This window comes from Macaca mulatta, chromosome 4, assembly GCF_049350105.2.
Source record: "Macaca mulatta isolate MMU2019108-1 chromosome 4, T2T-MMU8v2.0, whole genome shotgun sequence".
Lineage (NCBI taxonomy): Eukaryota > Metazoa > Chordata > Mammalia > Primates > Cercopithecidae > Macaca > Macaca mulatta.
Genome location: NC_133409.1, coordinates 146087961 through 146113950, shown reverse-complemented (window position 1 = coordinate 146113950; position 25990 = coordinate 146087961). Strand labels below are relative to the sequence as shown.

The following is a 25990-nucleotide window of genomic DNA, read 5'->3' as shown; positions in this document are numbered from 1 at the left end:
CTTGAGGTCATGAGTTCAAGACCAGCCTGGCCAACATGGTGAAACCCCATCTCTACTAAAAATACAAAAATTAGCTGGGTGTGGTGGTGCATGCCTGTAATCCCAGCTACTCGGGAGGCTGAGGCAGAATTGCTTGAACCTGGGAGGTGGAGGTTGCAGTGAGCTGAGATTGCACCACTGCACTCCAGCCTGGGTGACAGAGTGAGACTCCATCTCAAAACACAAAAAACATGGGCCGGGTTCTGTGGCCCACACCTGTAATCCCAGCACTTGGGAGGCCGAGGCGGGCAGAACACTTGAGGTCAGGAGTTCAAGACCAGCCTGGCCAACATGGTGAAACCCTGTCTCTACTAAAAATACAAAAATGAGCTGGGCGTGGTGGCGCATGCCTATAGTCCCGGCTACTTGGGAAGCTGAGGCAGGAAAATTGCTTGAACCTGGGAGTTGAAGGTTGCGGTGAGCCAAGACAGCGCCACTGCACTCCAGCCTGGGTGACAGAGCAAGACTCCATCTCAAAAAAAAAAAAAAAAAAAAAAAAAACACACACACACAAAAAACAAATACCCTGAGGCCACAGAGACATTAGGTCAGATACCCACAGCTGGGAAGTGGTGGAGTCAGGATTGGAACCCAAGTAGGCTTGACCACTGCGCCCAGCTTGAATTCAGGGTTGCCCAGCCTTCTGTCTTCTCGCCGGTCTCTCTGAGACCCTTACTGCTGATTGTGTCCATGGTCTCTGTTTTCTCTCCCACAGAAAGGCCCTGCTGTCAAGGAGTTGGGGAGTCCTTGACTGGGACTGGCTAGTCTTGCCACAGCCCTGGCCTCGCTGGTTACTAAACTGCCCCAGGTTCCCTGAGTCTAGATCCCTCTAAGTCTCCTTCTGAGAGTCCTCACTGCCCCAAGGAAAAAGTCCAGCCTTCTTGGCCTGGCATTCAAAACCTCTTGTGTTTTGAATCTCATCAGCTCCCACTGCCTCCCCTGGTCCTTATGTCAGTGTGAGACACCAGTCCTGGGAGCCACCATAAGGTTCATTCTGCATCATTCACAGGTTAAAAGTCCTGACAAGTGCTGCAGTACACAGAACTGTTCAACTCATTTAATCCAGAACTTCCCAAATTTACTTAACCGCAGGACCTGTTTTCTCCCAACAGCATGACACTCATAGCCTTTTTCTGCCCAGTACAGCCCAGTGCACAGGTCCCGATACTGCCTCTCCCCAAGTAGGCTTGGCCTTCTTTTAGTGCCCGTGGGTGGAAGGCCCTCCATTCTCCTCTCCATTCTCTTTGGCCTTCAAGGCTTTGCCTTAGGCCTCCCTCCAGGCAGCTGTGGTCCATCATCCCCCCTGGGCTGCAGGCCCCCTCTGTGGGCAGCATTTACAGTGTGTGGTTTGGCCTCCCCTTCCCGTTGCCCACTGTAAGCAAATATCTGTGTGTGAATGAATGAATGATGACTGAATGATGTCCCCAGGGGCCTGTCGGTCACTTCTTTGCCCCGACCAGGCCAATGTCATATGGAAGGTGGCAGAGAGCACAGCAGGAAGCAGAAGTGGGCGGCCCTGGGCTGTACCTTTGAGAATCTCTATTCTCTCAGACTCCCAGACCGCACTCCTCCCCATCATCCTTTGCTGTCCCCCTAGGCTGTCCCCACTCCGGAATTAAACCTCAGCCCCCTCCCACAGAATTTTCTCAAACCTGTGAAGTTTCTACAAAAGGCGGTGGAATGCTCAGCAGCGCAAGGTGGGGGGTGGAGGGGGTGGGGGCTCCATGGGTTTGGGTCTTGCCCAGTGGGCACATGGCCTGTGTGATAGGAAACAAGTCCATTCTCCTGCTGTCTGCGGGCAGAGGAGCTGGCGGGGTGGGGGAGGGGGAGATTTGGGCTCAGGTACTCTTGGTGGATGGGCTTCATTCTGTGGCTGATGGGGTGGCTTAAAAGATCTTAACAGAGAGATCAGGAAGCCAGACTGCAAGGTGGGGGGCATTTCCTAACAGCAAGTGTGCCCTCCATTCCCTCTTTTGAGGAACAAAGAGTATCTTTGCTGGGGCCTGAGTCATCCATGAGAACAGAGAGCAGCGGTGTCCCAGGGCAGGGCTTGCCTGGTGTGGATTGGGGTGGTGCTGCTCCCAGTGAGGGGCAGCACAAGGGGAGACAGAAATGGAGGAACAGCCCCCGTAAGGGCAAGCCCAGTATACACCAGTGCCCAGAACTACCTGATGGAGGAACAGCTCCCTAAGGGCGAGCCCAGTGTGCACAGGTGCCCCGAGCTGCCTGCATGAGGCTGGAGGCTAGTTTGGATGAGGGCATGGCTCAACTTTCACTTGGCACATTGAAATAGCTTTTGCTGTCTGCTAGGGTGTGGAAAACTGTTTTTCCATGCCCCCAAGCAGTGCTGCAGCCACAGGTGAGGAGGGAGGTATCTCTCCTTGCCTCTCCTCCCAACTCTTGGCTTTTGCATCCTTAAATTTGGTTGAAACAATTCCCTAAGATCTAATGCTGGGAGGCTTCCCTTCTTTCATGACACAGTGAACTCAGGTGCTCTATCTGCATTCTCCCTAAATCCTCCTGAGCTTTTAGGTAAGAGGCTGGTGACTTCACAATGGGCAGCAGAGGCCTAAGGCCATTCCATCAAACTGAAGATGGTGGCAAGTTGTCCTCACTTCTTTGTTGAGCACCCAGGGGTATATCCTGGAGCAAGGGTGGTGCCAGGGATTCTCCTGCTTTGGTTCCTCCTGCAGGGTCCCGGCAGCTGGACAGCGGCCCTCACTCTGGGTGGATGACACTCAGTCAGGGGCTTTTGGCCATTTTTTGTGCCCTCGATTGCTTCTTAAAATCATCTTTTCTTTTCTTTTCTTTTCTTTTGAGACGGGGTCTCACTCCATTGCCCAGGCTGGAGTGCAGTGGTGCAATCACGGCTCACTGCAGCCTCGACCTCCCTGGGTTCAGGTGATCCTCCCACCTCAGCCTCCCAAGTAGCTGGGACTATAGGTATGCACCACTATGCCTGGCTAATTTCAGAATAATATTTTTGTACACATAAAATATGTAGGATTACAAAGTAAGCTAGTTATATTTATATACAGTTGTCAAAATATTTTTAAAATGTGTAACATGGTACTATGTGCATAGGTTTCTTTATTAACATATTGAATAACAAGATCTAGGGGTGGGCCTATTAAACAATGGTAAATTGAAGTAGAGATGAGTGTAAACAATATTCTAAGATACCTGTGGCAAACTGTAAAGGGATATGAAAAACTCTGTGGTTTCTATTGGCGCTGCTGATACAACTGCACTTTGCTCCCTTTGTTCATAACCCAGGAAATAGAAACGACTGAAAATAAAGTTGTATTCTATTCCAATCCAAGTGCACAGACCCCTGAATTCTATAGTTCATGGACCCCAGTTATGAGCTATTGGAATGAGGCTGTTCTAGCTACTGAAATGAGGCTTTAGGTATCCTCTGAATTCCTAACAAACCCCCCAGCTCCACTCTCTATGATCACGGAGCCAGGTTGGAAACTTCCAGCACTGCACCTGGACGCCCACACACTCATCAGGGCCCACTCCTCTGGACCGCCCAACCTCACCATCCAGGTAGAAATGGACATGACTGGGGCATTTTGCTAGGGCAGCAGTCCCCAACCTTTTCGGCTCCAGGGACTGGTTTCATGGAAGACAATTTTTCCAAGGATGGAAGGTGGTGGGGAATGGTTTTGGGTGAAACTGTTGCACTTCAGATCATCAGGCATTAGATTCTCATAAGGAGCATGCAACCTGGATCCCTCGCATGCGCAGTTCACAATAGGGTTTGTGCTCCTATGAGAATCTCGTGCCGCCACTGATCTGGCAGAAGGCACAGCTCAGGCTGTAATGCTCACCTGCAGCTCACCTCCTGTGCAGCTCGTCCCTAACGGGCCACAGACAGGTATCAGCCCCTGCCTGGGGGTTGGGGACCCCTGTGTTAGGGAATTGGTGGAGGCCTCTGTATCTAGTTTGCAGAATGGGTGGAACTCTTCCATTCCTGCCCCGCCGTGGTCCCTCTAAGCAATTTTACTGATGAAGACACCTAAGCCCAGAGTAGGGCCAGGGCTCAGGTCTCCAATTTACCACTGCACCATTCTTCCTGCTGCCAGTGTGGTGTGGGCACAATGGAGATGAATGTGTGTTTTTTGCTCCCTGTGTTACTGCCCCGAGCCCCCGGCCACCATAGGCACAAAGGCAGCCACGCCTTGGGACAGGTTTGTGTTAACTGGCCAAGAGAAGGAGCTGCCATAAGACATTCCTCTCTGTGTTCCCAAAGGTCTCACTATTGAGAATATTTGGCCAGGACCCCGGGACGGGACGACGTAGGGGATGAGGAAGGGAAGTGTGGTTGAGAAGCACTGTGGCTTAGATAGGAGGTTTCTCCTGACCAGAAGGAGGTAGAAAGCAGCCCCTGAGTACCCATATGCATTTGGGACGGTGCCAGCTCCCCACAACACCCTGACAAAGCCCAGGAAGGAGCTGCTGGGTGTGCCCGGGGAGGCTGGACCCTAAGCCCAGGGCTCCTGGTTTTGGCTGAAATTTCTGTCTCCGGAGTGTGGCCTGGGGCAGCAGACCATGGACCCCAAACAGTCCTGTGGACTGGGTCAGTGGTCTTCTGAGACAGAAGTGTTGGTTACCCACCCAACAGCCATTCTCCCATGTTCCTTAAAGAACCCACATTCTATTCTAGATGCCGCTTGCTCGGGAAGGTGGGCCTTTCCTCCAGCTCCAGAGGGTGACCCATGAAAGCCCTAAACCAAGTGTGCTGATTTTCCCTTTGCTAGGGATCGATTTAGGACTCAGTCCTGCCCAAGAGAACTTGGGAGAAGTCTGGGAAGGAGATACAGGTGGTCTGTACCTGCTACCTGCCCTGAAGATGGTTTTGTGAGCTCTGCAGCTCTGGCAGCCATGGTGTGACCATGAGATAGCAAGCCTAGGGTAAAAGGCCCACACACTGAGGACAATGGAATGCAAGGATAGAAAGATCCTAAATGCTTGGATACATCAGGGAACTATGAAACCACTCTGAGGACTGCCTGCCTCTAGACCTCTTGCTACGTGAAATAACTAAATCACTTTTTTAGCTTAAGCTGCTATCAGGCAGGTTTCTTGTATGTATGGCCCACACATTCTTAACTGGCACAGCATCTCAGTGGTTTCAATACAGACTCATACGCACGGGGGCTTTCTCCAGATTGTGGGATCCATAAGATGCAGAAGTTTTCTAGGGTTCCAAGGAAGAACCCCAGTAAAGGTTACAGTTGGGTTTCCTCCAGCCCAGCAGGATAGGGCATTGCCTTTAGAAATTTGAGTTTAGTTCAGCCTTTCCTTTTATCTTATTTGTTTCTTTTTTAGACACAGGGTCTCGCTCTGTTGCCCAGGCTGGAGTGCAGTGGCACAACCATAGCCCACTGCAGCCTCAAACTCTTGGGCTCAAGCAATCCTCCCACCTCAGCCTCCCAAGTAGCTAGGACTACAGGCACATGCCACCATACATAGCTAATTTTTTTATTTTTATTTTTTGTAGAGACAGGGTCTTACTATGTTGCCCATACTGGCAATCTTTCTTTTTTATCCTCCATCAGAGGAAGTGGCACCCCTCTCTACTGCTGCTCTCTCCTTGTGTGGCACACTATAGTAGTTAACTGTTAGCTCTGGAGACATACGACATGTTATTCTCACCAGCCCTGTAATCTGGGGCCTCAGTTTCTTCATCTGTAAAATGGGGACAGTAACACTAAAGAAATAAAAATAAGGAATGTACTCAGAACAGTGCCTGGCACAAAGGAAGTGCTTGCCAAGCATTAACTGTTATTTTTATTATTTTCTCTACCACATCCTCTTCTCTCCTCAATTACCCCATCTTCCTGACATCTCCACTTCCTCCTTCTCAGTAGCAGTTTTTCCCACTCACCTTGTGTCCATGTTAAATCCCTCCTCAATGGGTCTACTACCTTATTCCCACCTGGGTTCTTTACCTTCTTGACAAACTGTCTTCAAAGAGGAGTCTGTGTTTGTCACCTTTGTTTTCTCACCACGACTCCCTAGCAAACACCCTGACACCTGCCTTCGGCATCTACCCTCCGTCCACAAGGAATCTGTCATGTTCTACAGCAGTCTCTGATCAACAAATCTTGCTGTCCTGGGTCCTACGCCTCTCCACCATGCCTGCCACCCTCCTCTACAGGGAGCCCCTCTGCCTCAGTGGCGTGACTGTCTCCCACCCCCTAGTGCCTTCCAGCTCTATCTCCCCAGTCTGGTCACTGGGCCAGCTTCCTGCTGCCTTTGACCTAGCTCACAGAGCAAAGTCCTTAGCCTGTGGCTTTCCTTTCTTCCCAGCCGTACTGGCCCTCCAGCCTGGTCTTCTCTCTAGAGCCTGGATCTGACTCCGGAGGCTTTCTGTGGAATCCTCCCACCGAGCCACCCCATCTCTTCTCACTTAACCTTCCTAAACTAACCTCCCTAGACCAGCTCTCCCATCAGACTCCCCCACTCTGGCCCACGATGCCCTCTGTCTCTTGGCCATTTAGCAGGGCCACCTTGCTGGCTCCTCCCTGCCTCTGCCTTGTTTCCCTGTTCGTCCCACATCTAGGGGCCCCTCTGTGATAATGCTCCTCCCAAATATTCTGTGTTGGCCACTTTAGGCCCCTTTGCACCTGTTCTATTATAAGATTAATAATACACAATGATTTCCTCCCTCTAGGCTCTTCCTTATCTGTTCTGCTGCCAGATTCTTCTTCCTTAATGCTGCTGAGACACATCCCCTTGATCAAAACCAAAAATAGCCCCCTCTTGCTTACAGCACCAGGTACCATATCCTGCCTGGTTGTGTTAGTTCCCACAGTAGGAACACACCTCGGTTACAGCAGCTCTTGCTTATATTACAACCCTGGTATACGTAGCCTTTTGGGCAAGGTCTGCAGAGTGTGGAGTTAAGAGCCTCAGCTTTGCATTCAAAAAGACCTGGGGTTGCATCCTGGCTTTGCCACTTACTAGCCATGTGTATTAGGGTTCTCCAGAGAAACAGAACCAACAGGATATATGCAGAACTTGCAAAAATCTCTATCATCTATCTATATCCACCTATATATATATCTATTATCTATCTATATCATCTATATTTATCATCTATCTATATCTGTATCATTCATCTATCTATATATCTATCCATCCATCCATCCATCCATCCATCCATCCTTATTTATTTTTAGGAATTGGCTGACAAGATTGCCAGGGATTAGCAAGTCTGAAGTTTGTAGGACAGACCAGCTGGCTAGCAATTCAGGTAAGAGTTGATGTTGCAATCTTGAATCTGAAATTCATAGCGCAGGCCAGGCAGACTGGAAACTCAGGCAAGATCTCTATGTTGTAGTCTTAAGTCAGAATTCCTTTTTCTAGAAACCTCCCCCTTTGCTCTTGAGGCCTTCTCCTGGTAGGTTGAGGCCCACCCTCAGTAGGGAGGGTAATCTGCTTTGCTTACAACCAACTGATTGTAAATGCTAATTCCATCTACAAAATTTCTTTGCAGCAACATCTAGACTGTTTAACCAAATACCTGGGCATGTAAGCCTGCTTGTCACACTATGCATTTTGGAGCAGGCTGTTTTCCTCCTCTGAGCCTTATTTTCCTTCTCCAAGATGGAATCTTGGAAGAGCTTAGCTCATAGGACTAGTGAGGGCAAAGTGCATACACAGAGTGCACAGTAAATATTAGCTATTTTTACTATTGTTGTGGTTGTATCAGTGGGTACTCAAAAAACTTGTGGATGATGTTAATACTCTTGGGAATATGGGACCTACAAAACATGGCTGCTGCCCTCCAGTTTTTGGTTGGGTTGTGCAGGTATAACACGAAACTACGGAGGTGAACTGTGCTTATTCCCATCTGACTCTGTACCCCAACAGACTGGTTCAGAGCCTTTAGTTCATGTACAAACTCCCAAAGGAACAAAATCTTCCAGAATTCTTCACATTCTTTTTTTGTGAAGGGAGGAAGAAAGTTTCTCCACTGGTTTCTTCATTTTTGAGGGGATTTGGAACAATATATCAAAAAGAATTAAATTTCACTTCTTCAGCAGCCATTTCACATTTTGTAAGAACTGCATATTTATGCCAGTAAACAACGAAGCAGGAACAAGATGATAGCTCCGTTTTCCTGGAAATCAGGAAATCAATCAAGCTGTCTCAAACTGAGATGTCTGCATTGTGAAATCCTGCTAACATTCCAAAAAGCTGTTTTAAATAAGAGTAATTTTTATAAATGGAAATTCTCTCCCTCTCTTTCTCCCCCCCTTACCCCTCTCCCTTCCTTCTTCCCTCCTTTCTTTTTTTAAACCAGTGTTGGCCACTGACTACTTCTGATGTGTTCAGCCTAGGCATCAATTTTTAAAAATAGGTGGGATGGGATATGGGTTTCTTTGCTTCTCTCTCTGAGACCTTTCCATTGTTTCTGCCCAATTAATTGGCACCCATCTCTGCCTGCCTAGGAGTCTGCTTGCCTTTGTCCACACCAGCCCTACCTGTTCCTATCCCTTTTTTTTTTTTTTTTAAACAGTGAAGCCATTACTTCAGCTGCGTCTTTCAGAACCAGGAATAAAATGATCTCAAAAGAACTTATCTGTGTACAGTATTAAGATTATATATATATATATATGTGTGTATATATATAATATATATAATATAATATATACATATATACTTTTTATTTTAAGGGTACAGTGGGGCATGCCTGTATTCCCAGCTACTTGGGAAGCTGAAGCAGGAAGATCACTTGAGCTCAAGAGTTCAAAACCAGCCTGGGCAACACAGCAAGACCTCATCCTTTAAAAAACAAACAAAAACTTATACAAAGAACAACTTTTTAATTTTAGATTTATAGAATAGCTGCAAGAGGAGTACAGAGAATTTCCATATATGCTGTGCCCAGCTTCCTTCTTATTAATATCTTAGTACAGTACTTTTTCACAACTAATGAACCAATATTGATATATTATTACTTATTTTTCTTGAGACATTCTCACTCTTTCACACAGGCTGGGGTGCAGTGGTGCAATCTCAGCTCATTGCAACCTCTGCCTCCCGGGTTCATGTGATTTTCCTGCCTCAGCCTCCCGAGTAGCTGGGATTACAGGCCCGCACCACCACACCTGGCTAATTTTTGTATTTTTAGCAGAGGCGGGGTTTCACCATATTGGTCAGGCTGGGCTCAAACTCCTGACCTCAGGTGATCCACCCACTTCGGCCTCCCAAAGTGCTGGAATTATAGGCGTGAGCCACCACACCTGGCCTGATACATTATTATTAAGTAAAGTTCATACTTTGTTCAGTTTCCTTTGTTTTTCACCAAAGTTCTACAGTGAAACTTACTTCCTAAAGTTTTACCTAATGTTCTTTTTCTGTTCCAGGATCCCATCTAGGATGCCATATGCATTTAGTCATGATGTGTCTTAAACTCCTCATGGCCATGACAGTTTCTCAAATTTTTCTTGCTTCTGATGAACTTGATGGTTTTGAGGAGGTCAGGGATTTTGTAAAATGTCCTTCAACTGGGACGCGTTTAATGTTTTTCTCGTGATTGGACTCGGGTAATGTGGTTTTGGAGGAAGACTACAGTAGTAAAGTAACCTTCTCATCACATCATATCAAGGCTATATCCTATCAATATGACTTAGCACTGCTGATGTTAACTTTGATCACCTGGCTAAGGCAGTGTTTGCCAGACTTCTCCACTGTGAAGTGATTTTCTCCCCCTTCTTCCCACACTATAATATTTGGAAACAAGTCACTAAGCACAGCCCATATTTAAGGAGGGGAAGAGTACTCCACTTCTTTGAGAAGGGAATATCTAGATAAATTATTTGGAATATTTCTGCATGGGCGATTTTTCTCAATAATTTAGGTCTATGGGCCCACAGGTGTTTATTTTATACTTTGGTTATAATCCAATAAATAACATAATAAAAATAAGTAATAATAGTGATATGGTTTGGCTGTGTCCCCATCCAAATCTCATCTTGAATTGTAGCTCCCATAATTCCCATGTATTGTGGGAGGGTCCCCGTTCCTGGTGGGAGATAACTGAATCAGGGGGAGGTTCCCCCATGATTCTGGAGGTAGTGAATAAGTCTCATGGGATTTCATGGTTTGATAAGGGGTTTCCCCTTTTGCTTGCCTCTCACTCTCGCCTGCCCCCATGTAAGAAGTGCCTTTTGCCTTCCTCCATGATTGTGAGGCCTCCTCAGCCACATGGAATTGTGAGTTCATTAAACCTCTTTTTTTTTTTGAGACGGAGTCTCGCTCTGTCGCCCAGGCTGGAGTGCAGTGGCTGGATCTCAGCTCACTGCAAGCTCCGCCTCCCGGGTTTACGCCATTCTCCTGCCTCAGCCTCCCAAGTAGCTGGGACTACAGGCGCCCGCCACCTCGCCCGGCTAGTTTTTTGTATTTTTTTAGTAGAGACGGGGTTTCACCGTGTTAGCCAGGATGGTCTCGATCTCCTGACCTCGTGATCTGCCCGTCTCGGCCTCCCAAAGTGCTGGGATTACAGGCTTGAGCCACGGCACCTTGCCCATAAACCTCTTTTTCTTAATTACCTAGTCTCGGGTATGTCTTTATCACCAGTGTGAAAATGGACTAATACAAGCAGTAAATAAATTTTGTGTTTTGAGATGGAGTCTTGAATTGCTTGAACCCCAGGCTGGAGTGCAGTGGGACAATCTCAGCTCACTGCAACCTCTGCCTCTGTGGTTCAAGCAATTCGCCTGCCTCAGCTTCCCAAGTAGCTAGGATTATAGGCACCCACCACCATGCCCAGCTAATTTTGTATTTTTATTACAGATGGGGTTTCACCATGTTGGCCAGGTTGGTCTTCAACTCCTGATTTCAAGCGATCCATCTGCATTGGCCTCTCCAAAGTACTGGGATTACAGGCATGAGCCACTGTGCCCGGCCAGTAAATAATTTTTTTTTTTTTTTTTTAAACGGGGTCTCACTATGTTGTCTAGGCCGAAGTACAGTGATATGATCTCGGCTCACTGCAACCTCTACCTCCCAGGTTTAAGTGATTCTCCTGCCTAAGCCCCCTGAGTAGCTGGGATTACAGGTGCCCGCCACCATGCCCGGCTACTTTTTAATTTTAGTAGAGACGGGGTTTCACCACATTGGCCAGGCTGGTCTCGAACTCCTGACCTCAAGTGATCTGCCCACCTTGACCTACTAAAGTTCTGGGATTACAGGCGCGAGTCACCACGCCTGGCCAGTAAATAAATATTTAAAGAGCTCTACCTTTTGACTTGATTTGTAGGCTTTACTTCCTTTTGTGTGAATTGAGCCCATTTCCCTGAAAGGACCGGGAGGTACTGCTCACAGCCAGAGGGAGTCAACTCAGTAGTCATGCAAACACACGGAGTCCTGGGGGTGGGGGAAACATGTTTCATTTCTCCCATTTTGATGCTGATTAATCCAGAGTCCACTTTGGACGGGCACCCTGGAGGCCCTTCCCCCTCTCATCTGGCTCCTTGGTTGTTGATCCTCTCTCCCTTTTCCGTTCCAACACCACCTATCCCCTGGTAAGACATGTAGGGGACCTTCATTCTATTTGCATGAAATAAGGAAACAAAATATAACAGATATAAGTCATGGGTAGTGTAGCTATCCTTTTGTTGCATGTTTTCGAGGTGGACTCTTCTGGGTACTTTAAATATATCATTTCTAATCTTCACACTAATTACACAGCAATTATTCCAATTTAACAAATATAGAAACTGAATCTCTAAGAGTTTCTTTTTTTCTTAATTCCCCCAAAGTTTTCTTCTTACTGCAGTTTTTTCTTTTCAGTCTCTTCCAACTCCTCTCATGCATCTCCTAATGGTGCCCATGGCTCTCTCCTTGGTTGCCCTTTTCTGTTCATGCTCCCCTCTAAATGGTCTCTTCTACTCTCCTGGCTTTACATACCATCCATATGCTGATGACTAGCAAAGGCACATCTCTACCTTGGGTGTCTGTATTTGATTTCAGAAAAGTCAACCTCTTCCCTTGAGTGTTTTAAATCAAAAGTCAGAGGTTCTGCTTTTAGTAGTGGTGGAGTCGCTTGTATTGTATTATAGTCATTATAGAGATAATAAACAAACACAACCATTGGAAGGCACTGGAGAGACCAAAAGCAGGCAGAAGCGAGACGGGGAGGAAACCACCAGAAGAAGGGAGTGCAGCGGGGAAGATTTGTGATCACAAGGGTTTTGCCTGAGGGTACTCTTCAGAACAGGTAGCACAGGATGGCCAGAAAGTGGCTAGTCTTACTGGTTTGGCAAGTCAGAGAATGGGATTTAGAAAGAAAATCTAGGAATGAAGAAACCACAGAGTTTATATGCACTTTTAACCACTTCTTAAAAGTGCATATAAAATTTGATTAAATCCTTGGTCAACTCCTGACCTGTGCATGCATAGGGGATACTTTAAGGAGCCCAGCAAGAAACAAGCAGAAGGTAAAAGACAGGAAGTTGAAAGAACTGAGCAGAAAGTTTAGCTGCTGCCCATCTCAAGGGACACAGAATTTGGAATTTTATGCCTGCCAAGTTAGCTGCCTGAAAATAAATGCTCTTCAGAGGAAGGTAACAGAATCCAGATTCTCTACATCATACTATCTATAATGCTTAGAATAATAAAGATTTTTTAAAACTCTAAACTTGAAAACAAGCAGGGAAATGTGATCCATAGTCAAAAGAAAAGCAGTCGGCCAGGCACAGTGGCTCATGCCTGTAATCCCAGCAATTTGGCAGGCTGAGTCGGGTGGATCGCGAGGTCAAGAGATCAAGAGCATCCTGGCCAACATGATGAAACCCCGTCTCTACTAAAAATACAAAAATTATCTGGGCGTGGTGGTGCGTGCCTATAATTCCAGCTACTCAGGAGGCTGAGGCAGGAGAATCACTTGAACCAGGGAGGCAGAGGCTGCAGTGAGCCAAGATGGCGCCATTGCACTCCAGTCTGGGTGATAGAGTAAGACTCTGTCTCAAAGAAAAAAAAAAAAAAAAGAAAGAAAGAAAGAAAAGAAAAAAGAAAAGCAGTCAATGAGAACCAATTCTGAAACACTTCATACTATTAGAATTAGTAGTCAAAGATTTTAGAGCAAATATATGTTTTTAAGGACTTTGAAAACACAGTCATAATGAATGAACAGATGGGCAATTTCAACAAAGAACTAGAAACTACAAAAAAGAACCACATGGCAATTCCAAAATTAAAAAGCATGATATCTGAAGTGAAAAATCTCACTAGACAGGCTTAACAGAATATTGAAGATGAAATAAGAAAAGATGAACTTGAATAAAAATCAATAAAATTTATAATAATCTGAGGAACAGAGAAGAAAATATTTGAAAAGATAGTCAAAGCTTCAGTAACTTATAGGACAATATAAAATCATCTAACAGACACAAAATTCAGTTCCTAGAAGGAGAAGAAATAAGCAATGGGACAGAAAAATTTGGAGAAGTAAATTATTTGGAGAAATAATGGCCAAAATTTTCACAAGTTTGATGATAAATATAAGCTTACAGATCCAAGAAGCCCAACACAACTTGATAAATACAAAGAAAACTACTCTTGAACACATCATAATCAACCTACTAAAAAAGAGAAAATCTGGAAAATGACCAAGAAAAACAGCATATACTACATACAGGGAACCATGAGTAGACAAATCAGCTAACTTCTCATCAGAAATATTGAAGGCCAAAAGACAATGGAATGCCATATCTAACGTGCTAAAAGTAAAACCCTGAAACCCAGAATTGTACATATACAATGTATTGATTTCATTATTATCATGTTGCTAATATCCTCACTTACATACTTTAATATATTTATTATGCTTATTCTAAACTCTTGGTTCATCTGTTCTAATGCATCTCCTGATGGTATCTGTCATCTGGCCATGATTTTTTTTTTTTGAAGTGGTTGCTTTACTCAGATACCTTAGTTTGGTCTGTGAACTCATATCCCCTAGCTCCTCTGTCCAATAATGAATACTGGGGAAGGACAGAAGCCACAGTATCACAGTAATGAGCTAAAGGGGGTGTGTGTATGTGTGTATATGTGTGTGTGAGAAAGATAGGACAGAGAAAGATGTGAAGGGTATGATGGGGAAGAACAAACACTAAGAGAGTCCTGGTGTATTAGTCCGTTCTCATGCTGCTAATAAAGACATACCTGAGACTGGATAATTTATAAAGGAGAGAGGTTTAATTGACTCACAGTTCAGCATGACTGGGGAGGCCTCAGGAAACTTACAATCATGGTAGAAGGGGAAGCAAACATGTCCTTCTTCACATGGTGGCAGGAAGGAGAAAAATGAGAGGTGAGTGAAGGGGGAAGCTCCTTATAAAACCATAAGATCTCATGAGAACTTACTCACTATCACAAGAATAGCATGGGAGAAACCACCCCCATGATTCAATTACTTCCCACCAGGTCCTTCCCACGACATGTGGGGACTATGGTAACTACAATTCAAGATGAGATTTGGGTGGGGATACAGCCAAACCATATAACCTGGGCACCAGAAAACCAGTAACAAGAAGCCAATCTTCAGGTTAAGTCTTCATCTCAACCAGTTAGGGAGAAGCTATATTGGTAGGAGGGTTGAGAAGGTGACTTGAGGCTCTTCAACATCCACTCATACAACTCCTCTACAGAGCAGAACTTCTGCACTGTCCTGATTGTATACCCTGAACGTCACTTCAAAACAGCCCAGTACAATGTTAAATAGAAGCAGAGGTAATTAGATGAACCCATGGATATAGAGAGTCAAATATATATATACACACACATATATAAACACACACATATAAAATATATAAAATATACATATATACAAATAATGCAAAATATATATACAAAATATATATAATCTCTTACAAAATTGAAATTTATCAAAAGGACAATTCCTTTTGACAGATACTTTGTCTCTTCAACCACCATATTTTTCATACTATTTACTCAGGTAGCAAGAAAAGATCCCTAGTCCATTAGTTTTACTAGGATATATTTGAATCAATTTTCCCTGGCTCATGGTAAGTTCCTTTCCTTGAAAAGAAGAGTCAATCTTCTTTTATTTCAGAAAATATTTTTAAATTTATATACTGAAATATATCTTGATCTAAATAATAAATATAGTTGGTCCTCCATATCTATGGGTTCCACATCCATGGATTCAACCAACTGGGATAAAAAATATTCCAAACAACAGGAACAACAATAATAAAAAATAACAATATAACAATTAAAAACAATACAAAATTTAAAAATATAGTATAACATCTATTTATATAACATTTACATTGTATTAGGTATTATAAGTGATCTAGAAATGACTTAAAGTATACAGAAGCCCAGCCTGGGCAACATGGTGAGACTTCCATTTCTACAAAAAATAACATTAGCCAGGTGTAGTGGTGCATGCTTGTGGTCCCAGCTACTTAGGAGGCTGAGCTGGCAGAACTGCTGAAGTTCCGGAGGTTAAGGCTGCAGTGAGCCGTGATCACACCACTGCATCCCAGCCTGGGAGACAGTGAGAACCTGTCTCAAAAAATAAGTAAATACAATAAAAAATAAAGTATACAGGAGGATATGCATAGATTATATGCAAATCTCACACCATTTTATGTAAGAAACTTGAGTATCCTCAGATTTTGGTATCCATGGCGCTTTCCAGAACCAATCCCCTGTAGATACCGAGGGATCACTGTACACATACACACACACACACAAATACACACATATAAATACACATACACGTATACACACACACATAAATACACACACACATAAATACATACACACACACAGAGTGCAATTGCTGGAGTGTCTGGTAAGCCTTTGTTTAATCTTTAAGAAGCTGCCAGACTGTCTTCCAAGTGGCTGCATCATTTTGCATTCCCACCAGCAATGAATGAGAGCTCCTGTTGCTCCACAACCTCATCAGCATTTGCTGTTCTTAGTATTTTGGATTTTAGCTCATCTAATAAGTGTAGAGTGGTATCTTGTTTAAATTGCAATTTTCTAGTGACATATTATGTTGAGAATCTTTTCATATGTTTATTTGCCATCTACATATATTCTTTGGTGAGGTTTCCATTCAGCTCTTTTGCCCATATTTTAATCAGGTTGTTCATTTTCTTACTGCTCAAAGAGTTCTTTGTATTTTAGACATATTGCCTTTATCAGATAGGTGTTTTGCACATATTTTCTCGTAGTCTGTGGCTTGTATTTTCATTCTCTTAATGGTGTCTTTGCAGAGCAGAAGTTTTCCATTTTAATGAAGTCCAACTTATCTTTCTTTTCTTTTATGGATTGTGCTTTGGTGTTGTATCTAAAAACTCACTGCCAAACCAAAGTCAACTAGAGTTTCTCCTATGTGATATGCTTACCTGAATGAAATGTTTAGCTTTTTCATTCTTCTTCACAGTATAACCCTCTTCTAACTTCATTTCAAAAATTTGTAAGCCATTCATTCTAGTTTTTCCGTATTTTAGCAGCCACATTACTAAATCACTTATTTCTCAGGTTCCAGTTTTCTTCCCTCTTGGGAAATCATCTCCCTGAGTCAGCAAAGGCCCATTACTTTTTTAGTTTTCTAGTGTCTCTAGTCTCATAGTTGTGTTCTCTGACTTTTGGATAGTCATCACTCTCCTCTTTAACCCTCAAAACATTGCCATGGAATTCTAAAAGGAAGGAGAACAAATGATATGGAGGTAGCAGTCGCCGATTTCCTGAACCAACCTCAGGAGATAAATGAGCAAACACTTCCCTAACTTTGCAATTCCCGCCTGTTTGGCCCAAATTTATATGAAGTGCTCACTTGTCAATTAATAGCTTCTTCACCGATTTTTCTTGCAGCCTTAGTAAGGAACTTCTTTTTTTTATTTTTTCTTTTAATGAGACAGGATCTTACTATGTTGGCCAGGTTGGGCTGAACTCTTGGCCTCAAGCAATCCTCCTGCATCAGTCTCCCAAACTGCTAGGATTACAGGTGTGAGCCACCACGCCCAGCCAAGAAACTTCTATAAGAAAAGGTTTCACCCCGTCTCTACTAAAAAATACAAAAAACTAGCCGGGTGAGGTGGCGGGCGCCTGTAGTCCCAGCTACTTGGGAGGCTGAGGCAGGAGAATGGCATAAACCTGAAACCTGGGAGGCGGAGCTTGCAGTGAGCTGAGATCCGGCCACTGCACTCCAGCCTGGGCGACACAGCAAGACTCCGTCTCAAAAAAAAAAAAAGAGAAAAAGTTTCTGTTACAGAATTTATTTATTTATTTTTAAGATAGAGTTTTACTCTGTCACCCAGGCTGGAGGGCATGGCACAGTCACGGCTCATTGCAGCCTCAACCTCCCAGGCTCAAGCAATCCTCCCACCTCAGCCTCCTGAGTAGCTGGGACTACAGGCATATGTCACCATGCCTGGCTAATTTTTTTAGTTTTTGTAGAAACAGGGTCTTACTATGTTGCCCAGGCTGGTCTTGAACTCCTGGACTTATGCAATCCTCTCGCCTTGGCCTCCCAAAGTGCTGGGATTACAAGCATGAACCACTACACCTGGCTCTCTGGTAGAGAATTTAAACTGACAACATCTCTTGCATCAAAGAAAATTTAACTAGTTTTTTCCCATTTGCCTTTTCTTTGTGTAATGGAGTTCTGAATGGAATCAGGAATAGTAATTTGAGTTCTGAATGGCTTTTAACAATCACACTTTTATTTTATTTAAAACAATATTTGTAAGAAATGCACACTGCACTCCAGCCTGGACGACAGATTGAGACTCTGTCTCAAAAAAAAAAAAAAGAAAGAAATGTATTTGATAGACTTGTTAGGTAATTGATTTTGTAAGTAACTGCTGGTTCTGATTAAGTATGCTTTTTTTTTTTTTTTTTTCCTGAGACAAGGTCTCGCTCTGTCACCCAGGCTGGAGTACAGTGGCTCCATCTCAGCTCACCACAACCTCTGCCTCCCAGGCCCAAGTGATCCTCCCACCCCAGCCTCCTGAGTAGCTGGGACTACAGGTGTGTGCCCCCATGCCCAGCTAATTTTTGTATTTTTTGTAGAGACGGGATTTTGCCATGTTGCCTAGGCTGGTCTTGAACTACTGAGCTCAAGCAATCTGCCTGCCTTGGCCTCCTACAGTGCTGGGATTACAGGTGTGAGCCACCACACCCGGCCCAAGTATGCTTCTTACAAAGATAACCCACCAAATCATTCGTAGTGCTTCTGTCTGACATGTTTAATTTAGATAAGCTGTGACGAAGAGTGAGTATGAGTTTCCTAGGGCTGCTATAACAAATTCCTACAAACTTGATGGCCTGAAACAATAGAAATGCATTCTCTCACAGTTCTGGAGGCCAGAACTCTGAAGTCAAATGTCAGCAGAGTTGTGCTCCTTCTGAAGGCTCTAAGGGAGGAAGAATTCTTCCTTGCCTTTTCCTAGCTTCTGGTGGTTGCTGAAAATTCTTGGCACTTCGTGGCTTATAGCTGCATCACTCCAATCTCTGCCTGTCTGCACATGGCTGTCTTCCCTGTGTGTGTGTGTGTCTTTAAATCTCCTTCTCCTTATAAGAACACCAGTCATTGGATTTAGGGCCCACCCTATTCCAGTGTGACCTCACCTTAACTTGATGATGTCTCCAAGGATCCTATTTCCAAATAAGGTCACAGCCACAGGTATTAGGGTTTAGGATTTCAATTCAAAACATAACACAGCAAAGCTATAAGGCCTAGGGCATAAGAATAAAATTCAAAGGAGATATGCTAGAGAGAGAAAAACACAGAATAAAACATGCTTCAGGAAGAAGAACTGGAGGTATGCGTGGTGTGCGGTTATTGCTTTGAAGACAGGCTGCTTCAGTCTGAGAAAGTGCCTCTTGTAAATATACATAGAGAAGTGTAGTCTAAATATGCTTGACTTTAGCCTTGAAAAGGATAATTAAGAAAATAGCAAACCCAAATCATCAACATTAACTAATGGAAATTGTCAGAGAGAGTAAAAATTTAAAGCATAATTGCAGCTGAATATGGTGGGGTGCGAGAGGTGAGGTCTCACAACTGGCCACCAGTCAAGTACTAACAGGCAATGCACTGCCCCTACCTTAATTTTTCTTTCATTTTGTTCCTGTTTCTGTTTTGCTTCATTATTGATTGATCAGACATCTGGTAAACATTTATCATCGATATTATTGATTGGCATTTCCCTCCACCATTTGCTCAAGTCTCCAAAGTACTGGCTGTGCTATCACAGCACATAAGTCATCTGGGGAGTGCAGTGGAGAAAGACCTTGGGTCTGCACAGGATATTGTGCCTTCTGAGTATGACTGGGAAGGTGAAGCTAAAACCTGCTGGTCTTGCAGTGTCTCAACTCTCTCACAGAGTTGGAGATTACAGAGGGTGGCTTTAAATGTCAAAGATTATTAATTATAATAACAATACAATATTTATCATCTTTTGAATTGACAGATTTTTCAAATTCACTTATTAGTTCTGGTAGGGTTTTAAAAATTTTTTCGGCCCCCCTATATCCCATTTCCACCAACACCTTACCTATTATTTTATTGTGAAGACTTCCTAAGCTTCCTTATGGGGTAGGAGGTAGGACTTTACTACAGGCCACATTGAAGACTGGCTGAAACAGGGAAGAGGTGAAAGCATCTCTCCAGGCTGGGCACAGTGGCTCACTCTTGTAGTCCCAGCACTTTGAGAGGCCAAGGTGGGTGAATGGTTTGAGCCCAGGAGTTCGAGACCAGCCTGGACAACATGGTAAAACTTCATCTCTACAAAATGTACAACAAATTAGCCAGGTGTGGTGGCACCCGCCTGTAGTCCCAGCTACTCAGGAGGCTGAGGTGTGAGGATTGCTTGAGCTCGGGAGGCGGAGTTTGCAGTGAGCTGAGATAGCACCACTGCTCTCCAGCCTGGACAACAGAGCCAGACCCTGTCTCAAAATAATTTTTTAAAAAAGCACCTCTTCATAAGACACGCCCACCAGTGCCACTGACATGTCAGTTTACCACTGCCATGATAGCACCCAGAAGTTACCACCCTTTTCCTACAAATTTCTGAACAACTCACCCCTTAATTTGCATGTACTTTAAAGTGGGTATAACTGTGACTGCAGAACTGTCGCTGAGCTGCTACTCTCAGCACACTGCCTGTGGGGTAGCCCTGCTCTGCAGGAGCAGTCAGGGAGCTATAACCCTGCCACAGCTTCAATAAAACTGTCTGCTACCATCGGCTAGCTCTTGAACTTGAATTCCTTCCTGGGCGAAGTCAAGAACCTGCCCTGCATCACTTATGCAAATAAAAACAAACACTATTATATATTCTTATTCATTCCTTTGTTACACAAAATGTAGCATGTATGTTTTACACACTGACACATACTGCCAACCTGACCTTAGGGAGGTGTACACCAAATCACATCTTACCGTATTTTGCCAAATGCCTTTTACTTCAAATACTCACCAAAATATTGAGTAGTATTATTTTTGGAAAAAAAAAAAAATCAAACCCAGAAGACACAATAGGTACACCTTTCCATTTGTTCAAATCTTCTTTTATGTCACTCAGAAAATTGCACATTTCTTGTGTTAAACTTGTTCCTAGAAATTTTATCTTTTTGGTTACTATTGTAAGACTTTTTCTATTAATCTATTGATTCCTAAATATTAATTTTGTAATCAGTCCCCTGACTAAAGTCTCTTATTATTTATAGTATTATTTATAGTAGTTTTCAAATTGGTTCCCTTGGGTTTTCCAGTTGAACCACTATATCATTATATCACTGTATTTCAGTGCTTGTGTTCAAGTAATCCTTATTTTATGTAATACTGGTCCCAAAGTGCAAAAGTAGTAATACTGATAATTCAGATATGCCAAAGAGATGCCATAAAGTTATTCCTTTAAGTGACAAGTTGAAAGTTCTCAATAAGAAACAAAAATCATATGCTGAGGTTGCTAAGATCTATGATAAGAACAAATCTATATATTGTCAGGTGCAGTGGCTCACACCTATAATGCCAGTACTTTGGAAGGCCAAGGCAGGAGGACTGCTTGAGCCTAGGAGTTTGAGGCCAGCAACGGCAACATAGTGACACCTTGTCTCTACAAATAAATAAATAAATAGCCAGGGATGGCGGTGCATAACTGTAGTCCCAGCTTCTAGGGAGGCTGAGGCAGGAGAATTGCTTGAGCCTGAGTCCAGGTTGTGAGGAACCAAGATTGCACCACTACACTCCAGCCTGGATGACAGAGTGAGACCCTAAAATTAACCATTTTAATGTGAACAATACAGGCTAGGTGCGGTGGCTCACGCCTGTGTGAGGTCGAGGCGGGCAGGTCACTTGAGGTCAGGAGTTCAAGAACAGCCTGGCTAACATGACGAAACCCTGTCTCTACCAAAAATACAAAAATTAGCTGGGCGGGGTGGCAGGCGCCTGTAGTCCCAGCTACTTGGAAGGCTGAGGCAGGAGAATCACTTGCGCCTGGGAGACGGAGGTTGCAGTGTGCCAAGATTGCGCCACTGCACTCCAGCCTGGGTGACAGCGCGAGATTCTGTCTCAAAAAAATAAAAAAATAACAAATAATGTGAACAATTAAGTGGCATTTAGTACATTCACAATGCTGTGCAGTCACCACCTCTCTCCAGCTCCAAAACACTTCATCATTCCAGAATAAATCCTGCAATCTCTAAGCAGCTACTCCTCATTCCTTCCTACCTAAAGCCTCTGGCAACCCCCAAGCTTTCTATGAATTTATCTATTCTGGATATTTCATATAAATGGACTAATGCAATTTTGAATGCCAGCTTCACTTAGCATTATACTTTGAAGGTTCATCCACATTGTAGCATGTATCAGTACTTCATTCTTTTTTTTTTTTTTTTGAGACTGAGTTTTCACTCTGTCATCAGGCTGGAGTACAGTGGCACGATGTCAGCTCACTGCAACCTCTACCTCCCAGGCTCAAGTGGACCTCCCACCTCAGCCTCCCTAGTAGCTGGGACTATGGGTGTGTGGCACCACACATGGCTAATTTTTGTATTTTTTGTAGAGACAGGTTTTCATCATGTTGCCCAGGCTGATCTCGAACTCCTGAGCTCAAGTGATCCACCAGCTTCAGCCTCCCAAAACGCTGGGATTACAGGCGTGAGCCACCGTGCCTGACCCCTTCATTCCTTTTTAAGGCTGAATAATATTTCACTGCATGCACATACCACAAAATTGTTTATCCATTTATCCATTAGTGGACATTTGGGTTATTTCTACATGTTGGCTATTGTGAATAGTTCCATTATGAACATTTGTTTACAAGGATATGAGCACTTATTTTAAATTCTTTTTGGAATATAGCTAGGAGTATAATTGCTAGGTCATTTGGTAATTTTATGCTTAACTTTTTAGGGAAATGACGAACTCTAAGAGTTATCTGACTCAAATTAGGGGAGAGCAAATTCAGGCTGAAAGCACAGGGGTAAATGGATACTTCTTTAAAGGGAGATATTTCAGTGGGGTTTCCTAGTAATCAATGCAGATATAATCATATTTACCATTTTTATAAATCTTGGAGAAGGAGTACAAAATTAAGTGAGTGTAACGATAACATAAGATGAAGTGCAGGGCAAAAGGAGACAGCCCTCGGGAAGGTGTCATGAAGCTGTATCATTGTTCAGAACATTAGAACAGTATGAGCAAATGTTAGCAAAAAGAGCACCACTACGGTGTGAGAATATGAACGCTGATACTCATGATACAGAAAACAGCTCTCAGTCATAATTGATTGTTCCCATTAGGAATACCTTTAGTGAATTACTATACATGACCAGGAAGAATACTAGACAAAAGAAAGGGACAGTTTTAAAGAAAACTTGCAATTATAACTCAGGCATACAAAAAACTGTAACTTTGTTTTTATTCTTTTAACTGATTCCACCCTTGCTGAGGAGTAACCGTTTTTTTCTGCGGCAATAAACACAAATTCTTGCCAACTAAATGTTACTGTGTCATTCTGGAGTACAAACTGGTCTCTCCAGGTTCTCCAGACTCTTTCGTGTTTATCCCAGTGTGGCATTTTTTACTGGAATAATGACAGACAATGGATTTGCCTGCTCTATCAGCTAGTTTAGACCAAAATGACTGCAAATGTGTCTAATTCCTTCTTTGTTAAAGGATGTATTAGACAAAGGGACTCAAGATTAAAAAAATATGAGACATGAGAGCCTTTCAGTCATTTTAAATATGGACCACTATGAACAGGAAGAGGCTCTTCCATGTTGTCTCTGGCTCTCTAACTAGACCCCTTTTAAGTGTTAGAAGGTAGAGATCCAAACACAGAGGGTGAAAGCCTTTGAAACACCAATGTCAGGCTGGGCAAGGTGGCTCGTACCCATACTCCTAATGTTTGAGGCCAGGAGTTTGAGACCAGTCTGGGCAACATAGGAGATCCCGTCTCTACAAAAAATACAAATGTTAGCCAAGCGTGGTGGCACATGCCTGTAGTCCCCAGCTACTTGAGAAGCTGAGGCTGGAGGATCTCTTGAGCCCAGGAGTTTGAGATTGCAGTGAGCTATAATTGTGCCACCAGACTCCAGCCTGGGTGACAAAGTGAGACCTTGTCTCCAAAAAACAAAAAAAGTAAGAGAAAGAAAAGAAACACCAATGCCAAATATTTCTAAAATTCGTATGGAACCAAGAAAGAGCCTGCATAGCCAAAGCAAGACTAAGCAAAAAGAACAAATCTGGAGGCATCACACTACCTGATTTCAAACTATACTATAAGGCCATAGTCACCAAAACAGCGTGGTACTGGTATTAAAATAGGCATACAGGCCAATGGAATAGAATTGGGAACCCAGAAATAAAGCCAAATATTTAGTCAACTGATCTTTGACAAAACAAACAAAAACATAAAGTGGGGAAAGGACACCCTTTTCAACAAATGGTGCTGGGATAATTGGCAAGCCACATGTAGGAGAATGAAACTGGATCCTCATCTCTCACCTTACACAAAAATCAACTCAAGATGGATTAAAGACTTAAATCTAAGACTTGAAACTATAAAAATTCTAGAAGATAACAATGGGAAAACCCCTCTAGACATTGGCTCAGGCAAGGATTTCATTACCAAGAACCCAAAAGCAAATCCAATAAAAACAAATATAAATAGTTCAGACTTAATTAAACTAAAGAGTTTTGCATGGCAAAAGAAAGAGTCAGCAGAGTAAAGAGACAACCCATAGAGTGGGAGAAATCCTTCACAATCTCTACATCTGACAAAAGACTAGTATCCAGAATCTACAACAAACACAACAAATTAGCAAGAAGAAAAAAAACAATCTCATCAAAAAGCAGGCTAAGGACACGAATAGACAATTCTCAAAAGAAGATATACAAATGGCCAACAAACACCTGAAGAAATGCTCAACATCACTAATGATCAGGGAAATGCAAATCGAAACCACAATGTGATACCACCTTACTCCTGCAAGAATGGCCATAATAAAAAAATAAAAAAAAAACACACAGTAGATGTTGGCATGGATGTGGTGGTGATCAGGGAACACTTTTATACTGCTGGTGGGAATGTAAACTAGTACAGTCACCATGGAAAACAGTGTGGAGATTCTTTAAGTAACTAAAAGTAGAGCTACCATTTGATCGAGCAGTCCCACTACTAGGTATCTACCCAGAGGAAAAGAAGTCATTATATAAAAAAGATACTTGCACGCATATGTTTATAGCAGCACAATTCACAATTGCAAAATTGTGGAACCAACCCAAATGCCCATCAATCAACAACTGGATAAAGATATTGTGGTATATATATGATGGAATACTACTCAGCCATAAAAAAGATTGAATTAACAGCATTTGCAGTAACCTGGATAAGACTGGAGATTATTATTCTAAGTGAAGTAACTCGGAAATGGAAAATCAAACATTGTATCTTCTCACTGATATGTGGGAGCTAAGCTACAGGGATGCAAAGGTATAAGAATGATACAACGGATTGTGGGGACTTGGGGGGAAGAGTGGGAGGAGGGCAAAGGATAAAAGACTACAAACATGGTGCAGTGTATAGTTAGTTCTTGGGTGATGGGTGCACCAAAATCTTACCAATCACTACTAAAGAACTTCCTCATGTAATCAAATACCACCTGTACCCCAATAACTTATGGAAAAAATAAAAATTTTAAAAATCCATTCTTTTGGCTTATGAATACATTTTCCTCCATCATCGAGAATATATTATCACAATTTTGTGTTTTTACTTAATACTTTTTTCTGATAAAATGTTATAATTATTTGCTAGATTAGGGCAAAAACTGTTTCTGATATAATTATAGTGGCCGTGTAAATGTAATAGGATGATGCTCTCTTCTCATACCTTCTTAAACCATAACAAATGGGAGAGTCGAGCTATTTTACCTTTCTACTAGTAACTTATACAAAATTCATTATCTTTTGCTCATTTTACAGTGGCAGATTGCTAAATATTGTGCCAGATAAAGAGGATTTTAAAAAAATGATAGGTTTGTGACCTGGAACACTTACAGTCAGGGAGAGGGACTGGACACAGTCAATAAGCACATAATTAGTTTTATATGTGAAGATATGATAGACACAGCTCTGAAAACATACTTACACAGTGTTATGAAAGCACAGAAGAGGGCATGTAACCCAGAACTGGGGATGGGGTGGGGAAAGAGGACTCAGGTAATGCATGGTAGTGAAGTGATGTTGGAATTGAGTTTGAAGGATACATTGTAGGGTGCCAAGTGAAGAAATGGTGAAAGACATTTTAGGCATAGGACTGACCTAAGCAATGGCACAGAGGTATAAAAATAAAGCATGATCGTAGGATTTCAGAACATTCAGCAATATACAGCACAGAACATGTGTTGGAAGAGGCACAAGAGGATGGAGAAGTCTTTT

At 43.1% G+C, this 25990-nt stretch overlaps 3 long non-coding RNA genes across 3 annotated transcripts; all 3 read left to right on the top strand.

Annotated features, from left to right (window-relative positions):
• Positions 1 to 188: 188 nt before the first annotated feature.
• On the top strand, positions 189 to 3356 carry LOC144340403 (uncharacterized). The gene is made up of 2 exons (XR_013416506.1): positions 189 to 450; positions 2884 to 3356. It is a non-coding gene; the product is annotated as an uncharacterized LOC144340403 (long non-coding RNA).
• Positions 3357 to 7217: 3861 nt separating this feature from the next.
• LOC144340415 (uncharacterized) lies at positions 7218 to 11298 on the top strand. Its single transcript, XR_013416522.1, has 2 exons — positions 7218 to 7306; positions 10855 to 11298. It is a non-coding gene; the product is annotated as an uncharacterized LOC144340415 (long non-coding RNA).
• Positions 11299 to 19152: 7854 nt separating this feature from the next.
• On the top strand, positions 19153 to 25280 carry LOC144340455 (uncharacterized). The gene is made up of 2 exons (XR_013416563.1): positions 19153 to 19727; positions 23431 to 25280. It is a non-coding gene; the product is annotated as an uncharacterized LOC144340455 (long non-coding RNA).
• The last annotated feature ends 710 nt before the right edge of the window (positions 25281 to 25990 follow it).